Source organism: Dreissena polymorpha, chromosome 8 (assembly GCF_020536995.1).
Source record: "Dreissena polymorpha isolate Duluth1 chromosome 8, UMN_Dpol_1.0, whole genome shotgun sequence".
NCBI classification, from domain to species: Eukaryota; Metazoa; Mollusca; class Bivalvia; order Myida; family Dreissenidae; genus Dreissena; species Dreissena polymorpha.
The window spans coordinates 82312859-82324705 of record NC_068362.1 but is presented as its reverse complement, the minus strand read 5'-3'; the positions used below and the strand labels follow the sequence as shown (position 1 = coordinate 82324705).

Genomic DNA, 11847 nt, shown 5'->3' with positions numbered 1-11847 from the left:
AGTGAAAGCACTGCTGCAAACACCACGATGATAACGCATATCCGGAAAGCATGGACAGGTCGGATCTTCCAATCGTGAGGGGCGCACATTTTCCGGTCTCTGTCGAAAACGACAGTACATAGTCAAAACGCATCTACTGGTACGGTAAACAGGTTTAGATAAGCCTTTATCTTGCAAACAGATTCATGAAGATGATAAATGTACCAGTATAACTGGTTATCAATCTCTGCGGGTATTATTGTTTAGACGCTTAGAAGGTCAATATAAGCAATGCACAGAACAAAATAACGGAAATTACAGTGGTGGTAATGGCGCCTAAACACGTAGAGCATAATGACACTGCCAATTAAACCTGCAATTATTTTCAACCCAATGAACACAGAAACCCACCATATTTCCCTCACTATTCGTTCATTTAAGTCAGATTTGTTTCCAATTGTTTAATCGTGTTTTAGCCAAAATGTTATGATGTTATGTTTTTATTTATAATTGTGCGAGTGATCATTTTACTACAGTATGTGCAAACAAACGATAAAATCATTCAACCGTGACGATCGGATGCGTCAGCAAGTGTGGAAGGTAGCTTGCAACATGCCGATTTCGCTGTTGCGCTCCTGAATTTTATACGAGACATATTGATTTTCAAATAATTGCTATGTTTTCCTGCTGCATCAACCCACCTAAAATGAAGAAATTGAAATAAAATTAGAATCATATCGCGTTTCACCATTTTCACGTACAATTATGTTATTGTCTTAATGTATCTTGTCAGTGTGTCACTGAATTTATAGGTTGACCCGCAGCTGTTTTTTGTTAAACCTTACTTGATATAACTTGACACTGACAGCTGCTGAGGACAATTCTCTAGTTCAATATTTGTGTGAACATATCTTGCTTTTGAATTAAATACCAACGAAAGGGATTCAAATGTGAGGAAAAACAGTATTATGAAAAGCTCAAATGAAATAAAATAGTAAATCTTGGTACTCAGCCGCTTATGCATTATGTCTGTATTTTGTTTCCTTCATGAATAACATATTATGTAAAAAACAATTTTTATATTAAACAACACTGATTACAATATTTGAAAAAAAATAAGACTATGACGATGGTTTGCATAATATTAATAATTATGAAAAGAATATGTTTTGTTACAATCTTGCTTGACATGGTTGAATTTTATTGTTTATCTCGCGCCTTAGGCAAGGACTAAACTGATTGTTTTAGTTTGTACGCTTAAGGTAAACGGTACATTGTTAATGGGTGTACGACTAAAAGACACATGGTGGACAACACTCATAATAGTGCGATTGAAGCATGACAAGCTTAGGTATGTGTACATTTAATGTCAAAGGGCTGAGTACCAAAACTAAACGCGAGAAAGTTTTAACATTCTTAACAACAAAATCAATTGATATAGCAATGTTAAAAAAAATGTTTACAAACACGTAAATACTGACAGGGCTCAAGCATGGGCGAGGACGTTTTTTGCAGTGGGCAAAGTACAAACAGCTAAGGAACCGGCATACGATTTACGCTCGATCAACAAATACATTCGCTCGAGTATACAAAAGTTAAAGTAGAAAGGCTTCAGGTATTAAAAGTCAAAATGTATCATTCACAAATTGCGTTAATTATCCCCAAGTTTTTCGGAGAAAAAGTTGGGATATTGTGGTGATGTGCGTCTGTACGTCCGTCCGTCCTTGCCACCTGCTCCTCTTACACTATTAGCACTAGAACCTTGAAACGTACATGCATGGTAGCTATGAGCATTTGTGCGACGGTGACAGTGACGGAATTTCGATCTGACCCATGATTTCAAAAGTCATGGGGATCCGGGCGGGGCCGGGTCAGAGATTTTCACTCATTCTTTTATGTTATTTTACATTTACTTCTTCATTTCTGCACCGATTTACTTCAAATTGATACTGAGCCTCTCTTATGACAATACGGTCAATCTCAACTATGCATGGCCCCATTACCAACCCTGGGGCGCCCCGGCCAGATAGGCCATGCCCACCCAAAAGTGCCTTTTGCTATAATTTCTTCATTTCTACACCGATTCACTTCAAATTGATACTGAACCTCTCTGATGACAATACGGTCAATCTCAGCTACGCATGGCCCCATTACCAACCCTAGGGCGCCACGCCCACATAGGCCACGCCCACGCCCACCCAAAATAGCCTTTTACTATAATTTCTTCATTTCTACACCGATTCACTTCAAATTGATACTGAACCTCTCTTATGACAATACGGTCAATCTCAGCTATGCATCGCCCCATTACCAACCCTGGGGCGCCCCGCCCACATAGGCCACGCCCACCCAAAATTGCCTTTTACTATAATTTCTTTATTTCTACACCGATTCACTTCAAATTGACACTGAACCTCTCTTATAACAATAACGTTAATCTCAACTATGCATGGCACCATAACCAACCCTGGGGCGCCCCGCCAACATAGGCCACGCCCACCCAAAATTACATTTTACTATAATTTCTTCATTTCTACACCGATTTACTTCAAATTGATACTGAACCTCTTTTATGACAATACAGTCAATCTCAACCATGCATGGCGCCATAACCAACCCTGGGGCGCCCCGCCCAAATAAGACACGCCCACCTAAAATTACCTTTTACTATAATTTCTTCATTTCTACACCGATTTACTTCAAATTGATACTGAACATCTCTAAGACAATACGGTCAATCTCAACTATGTATGGCCCCATTACCAACCCTGTGGCGCCCCGCCCATAATAGGCCACACCCACCCAAAATTGTCTTTGTCTATAATTTCTTTATTTCTACACCGATTCAGTTCTAATTGATTCTGAACTTCTCTCATGACAATGCGATCAATCTCAACTATGCATGGCCCCATTACCAACCCTGGGTCAAACATGCGGCGTGGGGGTACGTGTCGGCCTCTGCCGCGCTATTTCTAGTTAACATATATGCCAAAAATAATGATGACTTTGATATTTTTAGTGCTCTAGAGATTACCATAAGGTGTTATAATACTATATACACATTTCTTGATTCGTTCAAGAAAAACAAGGTACACACGTTTTTAGACATACTATGCACATAATATTCATTTTTACCATTGTAATCCGCATACACAAAAATGGCATCCATACATGTCTACGATTCCTTTAGTGTTTCGATACGGATCAATAAAAACACAATCGTGATATTATTCAGGCTTATGCTATTGTTTGTATCATTATAGAAACAAAACAAAATCCACTAATTATTTAGTTTATGTTCATGTTTTAATCATGTTTAACTTTAACGTGTACACGTTAACCGGATAAGCAACATCTTAATATGTGTTCATATGAAATACTGTTAATGTAAATAAAGAACATGCATAACAAACCAAATCCACTATGTTCTATTTATTTTGGTAATACGTACACTCAAAGAGATCAGAAGAAGGAAACAATGTTGTACACATCGTGCCAGCAATGATAAAATTCAAGGGCGTGTATGTCTTGTATACATAAGAGGCGAAGCATTCCCGATTTCTGACTGAGCCAATCAGCAGAATAATAGTTTATTTTCACTTACGCATATACAGTTTATCGTCATTAGTACATTCTGCGGCGTAATTGATATACCATATTTTAAACATTAAATATAAACACCGTTAATACTTAACGGTATATATTAAAAGACAAAGCTAATTGTTGCAGTGACTTCCCCTTTCAGTAACAGAGTTAGAATTGACAGGTGAGATGTTAATTGGATACAAGAAGATAATGCACTACATACGACACGCTGTTCAAGTGGTGTTTCTGTATGAAACAGATTGTACGATATAACTTTAAATGAACAACTTAATTGAACATGAGTGATATGTACATTCGGTGTTGGCATTATTTACAGGACATATTTCTGCCGCCTCCGTGATAACTGGCACATTGGCTCGTTTTTGTTTTGTTTTTTTATTTTCATTTTCAAAATTAGTTGACCGATGCATTTTTGTGTGAATAATAATACGAATGTCATTTACCAATCTTAATATGTAAAGCAATTAAACATACATGTTAATTCCTACGATGAAGTAGTAGAACATTTTTTTATTTCGTATAACATAAATTCTTAGATTTTCAATATTATTTTTTCATCAAAATATCTGAACAACCTTCTAACTTACGTGTATTTTTGCAACATAAAAAGCATGCTTTCATTTGATTTTAAAATCAATATTTATCAAACAGAATTATAAAATGAACACTGAAGTGGATAACACTTTCACGCATTTCGATGATGGTATTCAGCATGTCCTATCTATTCCCTTTACATGGAACGTCTTGATACCCATAATTGTGCTTGTTTTAGTATCAAATATATATTTTGACAGATTTGCATTAAAAATTTGCGACGTTTTTTTTAATTAACAATTTATTTACCTAACAACAGGACTACGTTGTCAAATTGTCGGCATTGGGGCGGACTTTGAATTGTATGACTAAATAAACAGAACAGAACAGACATTTTTTTAGACATATACATAAGTACATCGTCTTAATACATACAGTATAAAAGTACGCTTGTCACGTTTGAAATACTTTTAAGTTCAATACAAATGCAAAAATATAATAAATACCAATGAAGAAAAAAGGCATATAGTTAGCTGTCTAATCATACAATAAAAGGAAGATTTGATAGTGATACCGGTTATATGGTATTATTGATCAATGCATTGCGAATTACAAATGCTTCTGTTATATACTTACACAACTTGACAAGTTCGTTTTTTTTCGGATGAAGTCAGTAATTGGTGAAACTTAAACACAGATGGATTAACATATACATAAATAATAAATACTGCATGTGTTGTTGTTTTTAAAAGAGCGGGCTTATAATACAATCATAATTGCTCGTGAGTTGTATGTATGAAATAGTGTTGTTTGTTTTTTACAATCCTTTTAAATGATGTTTTGCGTAATTTAAGGTTTGTTAACTTTATTTTGCGTTTTACGCCTAGACATATACACATAAGTAGAATGTTCGTGTGGCACTCGATTCTTTCGTACATTATTGTCCATTATTGGTTGGTCGCTTCTATTATCATATTGTGGTCATAGAGTGATACAGCATTACTCATAGACATACGGAAATACAAAAAGCTTTGCATCACCGTCCCTAGGCTGAGATCCCAGCTTCAATTGTGTTCGTGTGTAATAATAAGTAGAAGTATTATCCAGTTTATCATGTAAATAGGCACTTGGTCACCGGTCCTAAATACAAGACTCGCAGGTGGTAACATTTTTCTCGTTAAAATATAGTTAGTTTCATTAATCAAACCATTAAAACTGTTATAGGAGCAGTGTTTGTTTTGATTGTGTGTGTTTTTTTAGAACACATCGTCGTTTGAAATACGTTAAACTAATATGATGTTACATAGATATATAATCAGTTCGGTTTTATATTTTTAATAGAAATATGTTTCAATTAACTTCGTGCATATAAAACGTGTCAACATTGTACCTCATACAGCTACTAATGGAATTGATAAGAGAAGCTAAGATATGCACATGCATGCTGTAACTATGACAGTATTCCATATTTAGCCACGTAAGAAGCATGATTTTGAAATTCAGTACCTAATAAGAGGGGTTCATTTATTATGTGAGCGCTTATTGAGAAGACAAATCTAGAATCATACAAAAGTACGTCACTGCTTTCACGATTTGTCATAAATGGAATAAATACACTTGAGTCTCGCACAAAGTACTGTGTCTCGGAGACATTGAATATCAGTATAAATTGATTGCCTTGTGTATCATAGAACAGTCTTATAAAAAGGTTCGTCGGATTCAAGACCAAACGCCACCATGAAAACAAATGTTTGCTTGATTGCTGTCGCCATTGGTAAATTTATTTTAAATGCTTTTGTAATATAACATTGATTTTATTGCTACTTAGTTAGTTAATTAGTTAGTTAGTTAGTAAGCCTTTGTTACAAAAATCTTCGCAGTTTTAAAAAACAAAACATGCTGAATGGTCTTCACAGTAGCTGTAAATAAATTTTGTTTACAAAAGCTTAATGGTTTAAGCGGATACGTCAAGTTTTTTTAATTGTATGGAATAACGTGTAAACCTCCACCAACAGATATGGCTGGTTCTAAGTATAGATCAAATCAAATTCCTGCTGCCGATGATGATGGGCGATTGAAATATAATTATTATAAGATATAAATAAAAATAAACATTTAATTACGTACTCTTTTTATGATTTCAGTTACGATGGTATTTGCGGAGGATTGTCCAACCAACAACGTTAATGCAGAATGGACCCATATGACGTGTGCAAACAGTTTTCACAAGGAATGCATTAATGGAATCTGCACGTGCTCAAGTGAGTGTTTCACAAAATATTGCTGATTACTTGTAGTTTTTTTACACATGTGACCCAGATTTGAAATCGCCAAAGATATTGTCAAGATGAACATTCGCACCGATTTTAATCAAGATTAAATAAAAAATGTGGCCTATAGATTGGTAAAGTAAAAACAAAGCACGTCGTACACCACACGATGGGCGACGACCAATGCTGGACAAAGGGTGATCATAATTGATCACACTGAGAACTTCGTGTGCGCAGTGATGACACTTTAATTGCGCATGAAAAATGCATATCATACATGAAGTTTCGAATGTTCTTTCTTGAAAAGTGTAGGAGTACATGGTCGGACAAGTTTTTAATTTAAATAAAAATACTTTATGACAGATCATCAGACAGTTTTGTTCGTATTTTTACGTCTTTAATTTTGCATAGTTATGTCTTTGTCAGATTTTAAACAAACACAAAACACGGACTACATAGTTTGAGCTTCATTTTTATACCGGAAGCTTATTTATTAGGAACTTAAAAATTACTAATACAGTTGCATGAAAATATGCGATATCTGGTCGCAAATTTGATTATTTTCTCGCGTGACCACACGTTGGTAACTGTTTCTTCAACTAGCAAATAAGCATATGTTTAATATAAACGTGATATGCTTGAAAACTAAACAATCCGTGCATACCTTTTATATTTACAACTACTCTTAAATAATAATTTTAAAAGCATCATGCGGTTTATAAAATTTACAAATTATGGCTGCAAAGTATTTCGTTTTCGCGTTCTAATATGTGTGCATACGTGTGTTAGAAACATTCGTTCGTAACGTATTTTCTACACACACAAAAAAACAGACAAACACCTATGCATAACATAGACATGCTAGGTCTGTAAATTTTCCTCGGCCGCGCGCTTTTGCAATATTGCATTGCTTTTATTTAGAAAATCCCAGCAACAGGTTACAGTAAGAAACTGAACATGGAAACGAAATATTCTTCCACAATTTACTCCGAATGCTATTATTCTTTCTAAAGGGAACTCTGCAGAAATGACAAGGCAATTAGATTAGTTGTTATACATATTTTGTTTACTCATTCACTCTATCATCATGGAACAATTTATTTGTGTTTAAGTAAGTGCACATAGATCAGTATTGACATATATTTTGGAGCAGTCAACAACTCACTATACAAAGGCGACCTGATAATGCTACTTTCGTTTTACCAAACTTTTGCAAACATTAACTTTAACATACGAGCCTCATCAAATGTTAAATGCTGATTTTCTGCTTGGCATCCAACCTCTGAGCTATTCATTTGCATTTATTAAAACCAATGCATTATATGATTGTTTTTGTTTTGTTTATTGAATTGAACTGCTATTATAGTAAATCATGTTTGCACTTATTATGAACAAATATGAAGGAGTTCGCGGGACCTTAAATCGGATTAAACAACAAATATCATACATCTACGGTTGAAAAAAAAAGCGTTGAGTGCTCCGCGATCGTAATATTTGAACTGAGGAAAATTAACGTTCACTTCGTAATAGTAAATTTCCACACACTTCATTTTTGGGTTTAACTCCTGTTGACTTAGAAGGAGATATTTTTTATCACAACATCATGATCCTTGAAATGTGCAAGTGACCAATTGCAACACATTAAGTAACAGTTCAAAACACAACATTAATGAGAACAATTGGTTCAACGCCTTACAACAGTACGTGCTTAATATAGTAACTAGGTTATTTAAAAACATCGGTTTCAGGATGCCCAACATTTAAACTTAATACCGATGCATTCATGAAGTGAAGGTTACCTTGCAGCAGGACCCAAACGGGTACGGGAACATAAGCCAACGTTAGGCATAAGATACCGGTTGTGGTCGCTGAATACACAAGGGTTAATCGCAGTGTTACACAATGGAGTGATTGCACATGTGCATGGGAACCTATTTATGTGTCATTTTAAGATAAGTGTTCAATACAAATCCGAGAGATGTTCCATATTTGTACTCAAATCCGAAAGTGGTACAAATATTGTGAATACAAACAAAGCGATTTTTTTCAATAAACCATGTTGTTTAAAAATCGATCAATTGCAAACAAAATGTATACCAAAGAATAAACATTTGTATGATTTATCCGCTTTATTTCATGGCAAAATAAATAATATTCCTTGTTTAAATGTCATTTTTGCCAAATACTCAAGTTATATCCGCACGGTTTTCTTTCATATATATATTTAACATAAACCGATATTCCTTTTCCGCGAATTTCGTTTGGCTTTTGTCGATTCCGTAAGATCGTGCGTCGGTAAAATCATTCGTTGCCTATAACACGTTTTTTTTTAAAAATTAAAACCATGTTATTACCAAGTATAAGTTGATAATATCGACCAATATTAGTCATTAAAATCAGAAAGTTCATACACAGTCCATCGGTGCGTCTCACGTGATTGAAAACATTCTTGCTGATATAGCCAACTTCTAAAACCTTTACAGACACAAAAGCAACTATTTTCCGTGTACATACAAAAAGTGTCGAGACAAAATGTCCCAAAGATGTGCCGCCAGAAAAAAAGGAAATTATTATTGGCATTTTGTTTCATGCGTTGGTGAAAAGTAATATATTTAATTTAACTTTAACAAGCATGAGGCATGGCATTAATAACAATGAACTTCAATGAAATCAATGCGAAGAATTCTATTAATTTGATACTTCTTGGCTTTCCAAAATTATATATTCATGCTTTCTAGTTAGAATGTAAAATCATTAGTAATGCAACATCACCTTATATTTGTCTTAAGATATTTGCTTTGATATCAAATTTATTAAAATATGTGTTACTTGTTAAAGAATATTTATGTTCATATTCTTAATAGCCAACAAATAATTACTAAACTTTTTTGGGTGATATTATCTATGTTCTTAATAAACTGTTCTTAATAAGTCGTTTATTTAATGTAAATTTAACACAAATGTCTATGTCAGGAAAAAATCTGTTGAAATGTATATATGTTTCATGTTTATAATCGATTGTAATTTTAAGTTCTCCACTAGCTAGATTCAGCCAAAGCAATACATGAAAATAAAATCAAAAACACACTTTCTAAGATCAAAACCTGCACAATAACAATTTAAATAAATTAATTAAATCGAAGATAATGTGAAAATAAAAAGTGATCCTTGGCAAGTTTTGAGTAGTAAAAATATATTGCCATATATCTACCCTAATATCGGGTTAGTTAACTTTGTCATATGCTCCCTAGTCTAGACGTTCAACACACCATACATGATGGTGTTGTACACATGGTGCCATCCTATATGTAAGTTTGTGTAAACGAGTGTTAAATAGCGACGCCTAAATTGCGACATTATATAACAACATCAGGTTGACAATCGGTTGCTTACTCAAGTGTAAGGCTATTCACAAAGTTTGCATCCGGTTTGTATAAAATAATTAAGGAAGCATAGTTAAAATCAAGTGGCACAATTGTAATTAACGTTCATATCGACTAAAGCATATTTTCATTTTTGTTCCGATCTGTGATTTTAGACTATATAGCGAACTCGTTTGCAGACAATACATTAATATATATAGAAATGCGAACACGATAACAATTGTAAGGTTTAGAAGTAACACAATCCAACACGATCAGTAACAAGCACCAATAAGACAATCAGCACCAACGCCATCAAGAAAACCTAAAAATAATTACATATAGAGAATAATAGGTTAGTGTTGATTATATATCAGGTTTATCATGCGAGGCTTAGAAAACAAAAAGCACGAGCCTTGGCGAGTGCTTTTTCGTGTTCGTGCCGAGCATGATAAACCTGATCTATAATCAACACTGACCTATTATTCTATTTATCCCACTTTTTATTCAGTAAACTTTTTGTATTTAAACAAAATAAGTTTTCATGAGTGTTTGTCGTACTTTGATAATGACTGTAGTGTAACCAAGGTCAGTGTATTACTCCGCGTTCCAAAAATAACCGCTGATGAAATAATCATTTTTTTTAATCAGAATATCGTTCTGTAACAAAGTGTCGAGCGTTATTAATTACAATTCGTGACGAAATAACAAAGATTACTTGGATTTAATCTAATTATATACATTTTGAATGTTGAAAGTGGCACTGGTGAAGTGACTGGGTGGGGCGAACATCAAGATCAACTTGTTTGACGGTAGACAGTGGTTGTCTAGGCTGCATTTCGGCCATAGTTTCGCTGCATGAAGGTGAACAAGAGGAATCTGATGGATTGTTACATTTACTGGACTGAGCAAGAATGGACACTTTTGCTGCTGTTCAACAGATATGTTGGAATAATTGGTTATGGACTGGACATTTTTGTGCCCTGTTATGGCCATGGTTTCAGTGGGTGGAATGTTTGCATTTCGAAGTTTTTGGACCAGGAATTTGCGAACTGAGTGGTTCGTTATTCTCTTGTGCTTGAGAAAGCCGGCGTCTTTTGCCATGGCCTTCAGCATCTGACCTAGCTTGTTGACACCCAATTGTTGACGCAAGAACCACTGGGATGCAGTGTCATTTGTGCGTATTGCCAGGTTGAAAAGATGCTTTGAAGAAAAATCAGATGGACGCATATCCGAGTACAGCTTGTAAATTAACACAGGAATTCTTGGTCCAGACGATTGTTTTCTACGGTCAAAGGGGAGCAACTCGAACTGACTTCTTCAAATGGAAGCAACAACAACGGAACCTATTTGCATAGTGTTAAATTTACATAATACTAGAGGTTTTAATAAAAATAAATGACAAAAAACACGTTTTTTTGCTACTTTTCTTTGTTTTAAGGTCATTAAGATTGACAAACTTTTGAGATTGTTTTTATTCTTGATGCACTTGGCAAATACAGGTGACGAGGTGCGTGGGAAAAAGTAGTCCCGGTTCGGCAGTTGATGACGTCATTTCGTGCCATTGATTATAGCCTTGCCGTTGATATTAGATGAAATTTAATCAACGGGGCTTTAATCAACCGATTTCGCTGTAAAAGTGGGATAAATAAGGTGAAGCAAACGTTTCATGTTTGTTTTTTAAATACCGGTTTAGAGTACTCTGCGCATAAAACTTTATATTATTGCTCTATTGTTTATGCATGAAATGCTGGGGTCACTATTGGTAATGCGAATTATGATACATTTATTTCCCCTTGTTATATCATAACATTTAGGGGGTTATATCGACAAAAACATTGAATAACAATAAAAATAATTGCTGGATCAGTACACCCACTCGTAAGTGTTGTTAATTAAATCATATGTCTTTATAAAGAGAACTTAAATTATAATCGCCTTTTTAAAAACGCTTATTTACATATCATAATGATGTCATTTAACTTATTAGCAATATGTCTCATCTGAGGATAGATTTTTCCTTTTGGTGATTTTTTAACGGGTCACAATAGATTCGAGTAGTCTGACAAACTTGAAAGTTTAGTTCTAAATAATGG

The 11847-nt window shown here is 34.5% G+C and overlaps 1 long non-coding RNA gene across 1 annotated transcript in view; it reads left to right on the top strand.

Annotated features, from left to right (window-relative positions):
* The first annotated feature begins 5647 nt into the window (after window positions 1-5647).
* LOC127842834 (uncharacterized) overlaps window positions 5648-11847 on the top strand; it is a 42913-nt gene continuing 36713 nt past the window's right edge. Inside the window, exons 1-2 of the long non-coding RNA XR_008031903.1 lie at window positions 5648-5893; window positions 6264-6380. This is a non-coding gene — a long non-coding RNA (uncharacterized LOC127842834). The remainder of the gene's footprint in view (window positions 5894-6263; window positions 6381-11847) is intronic.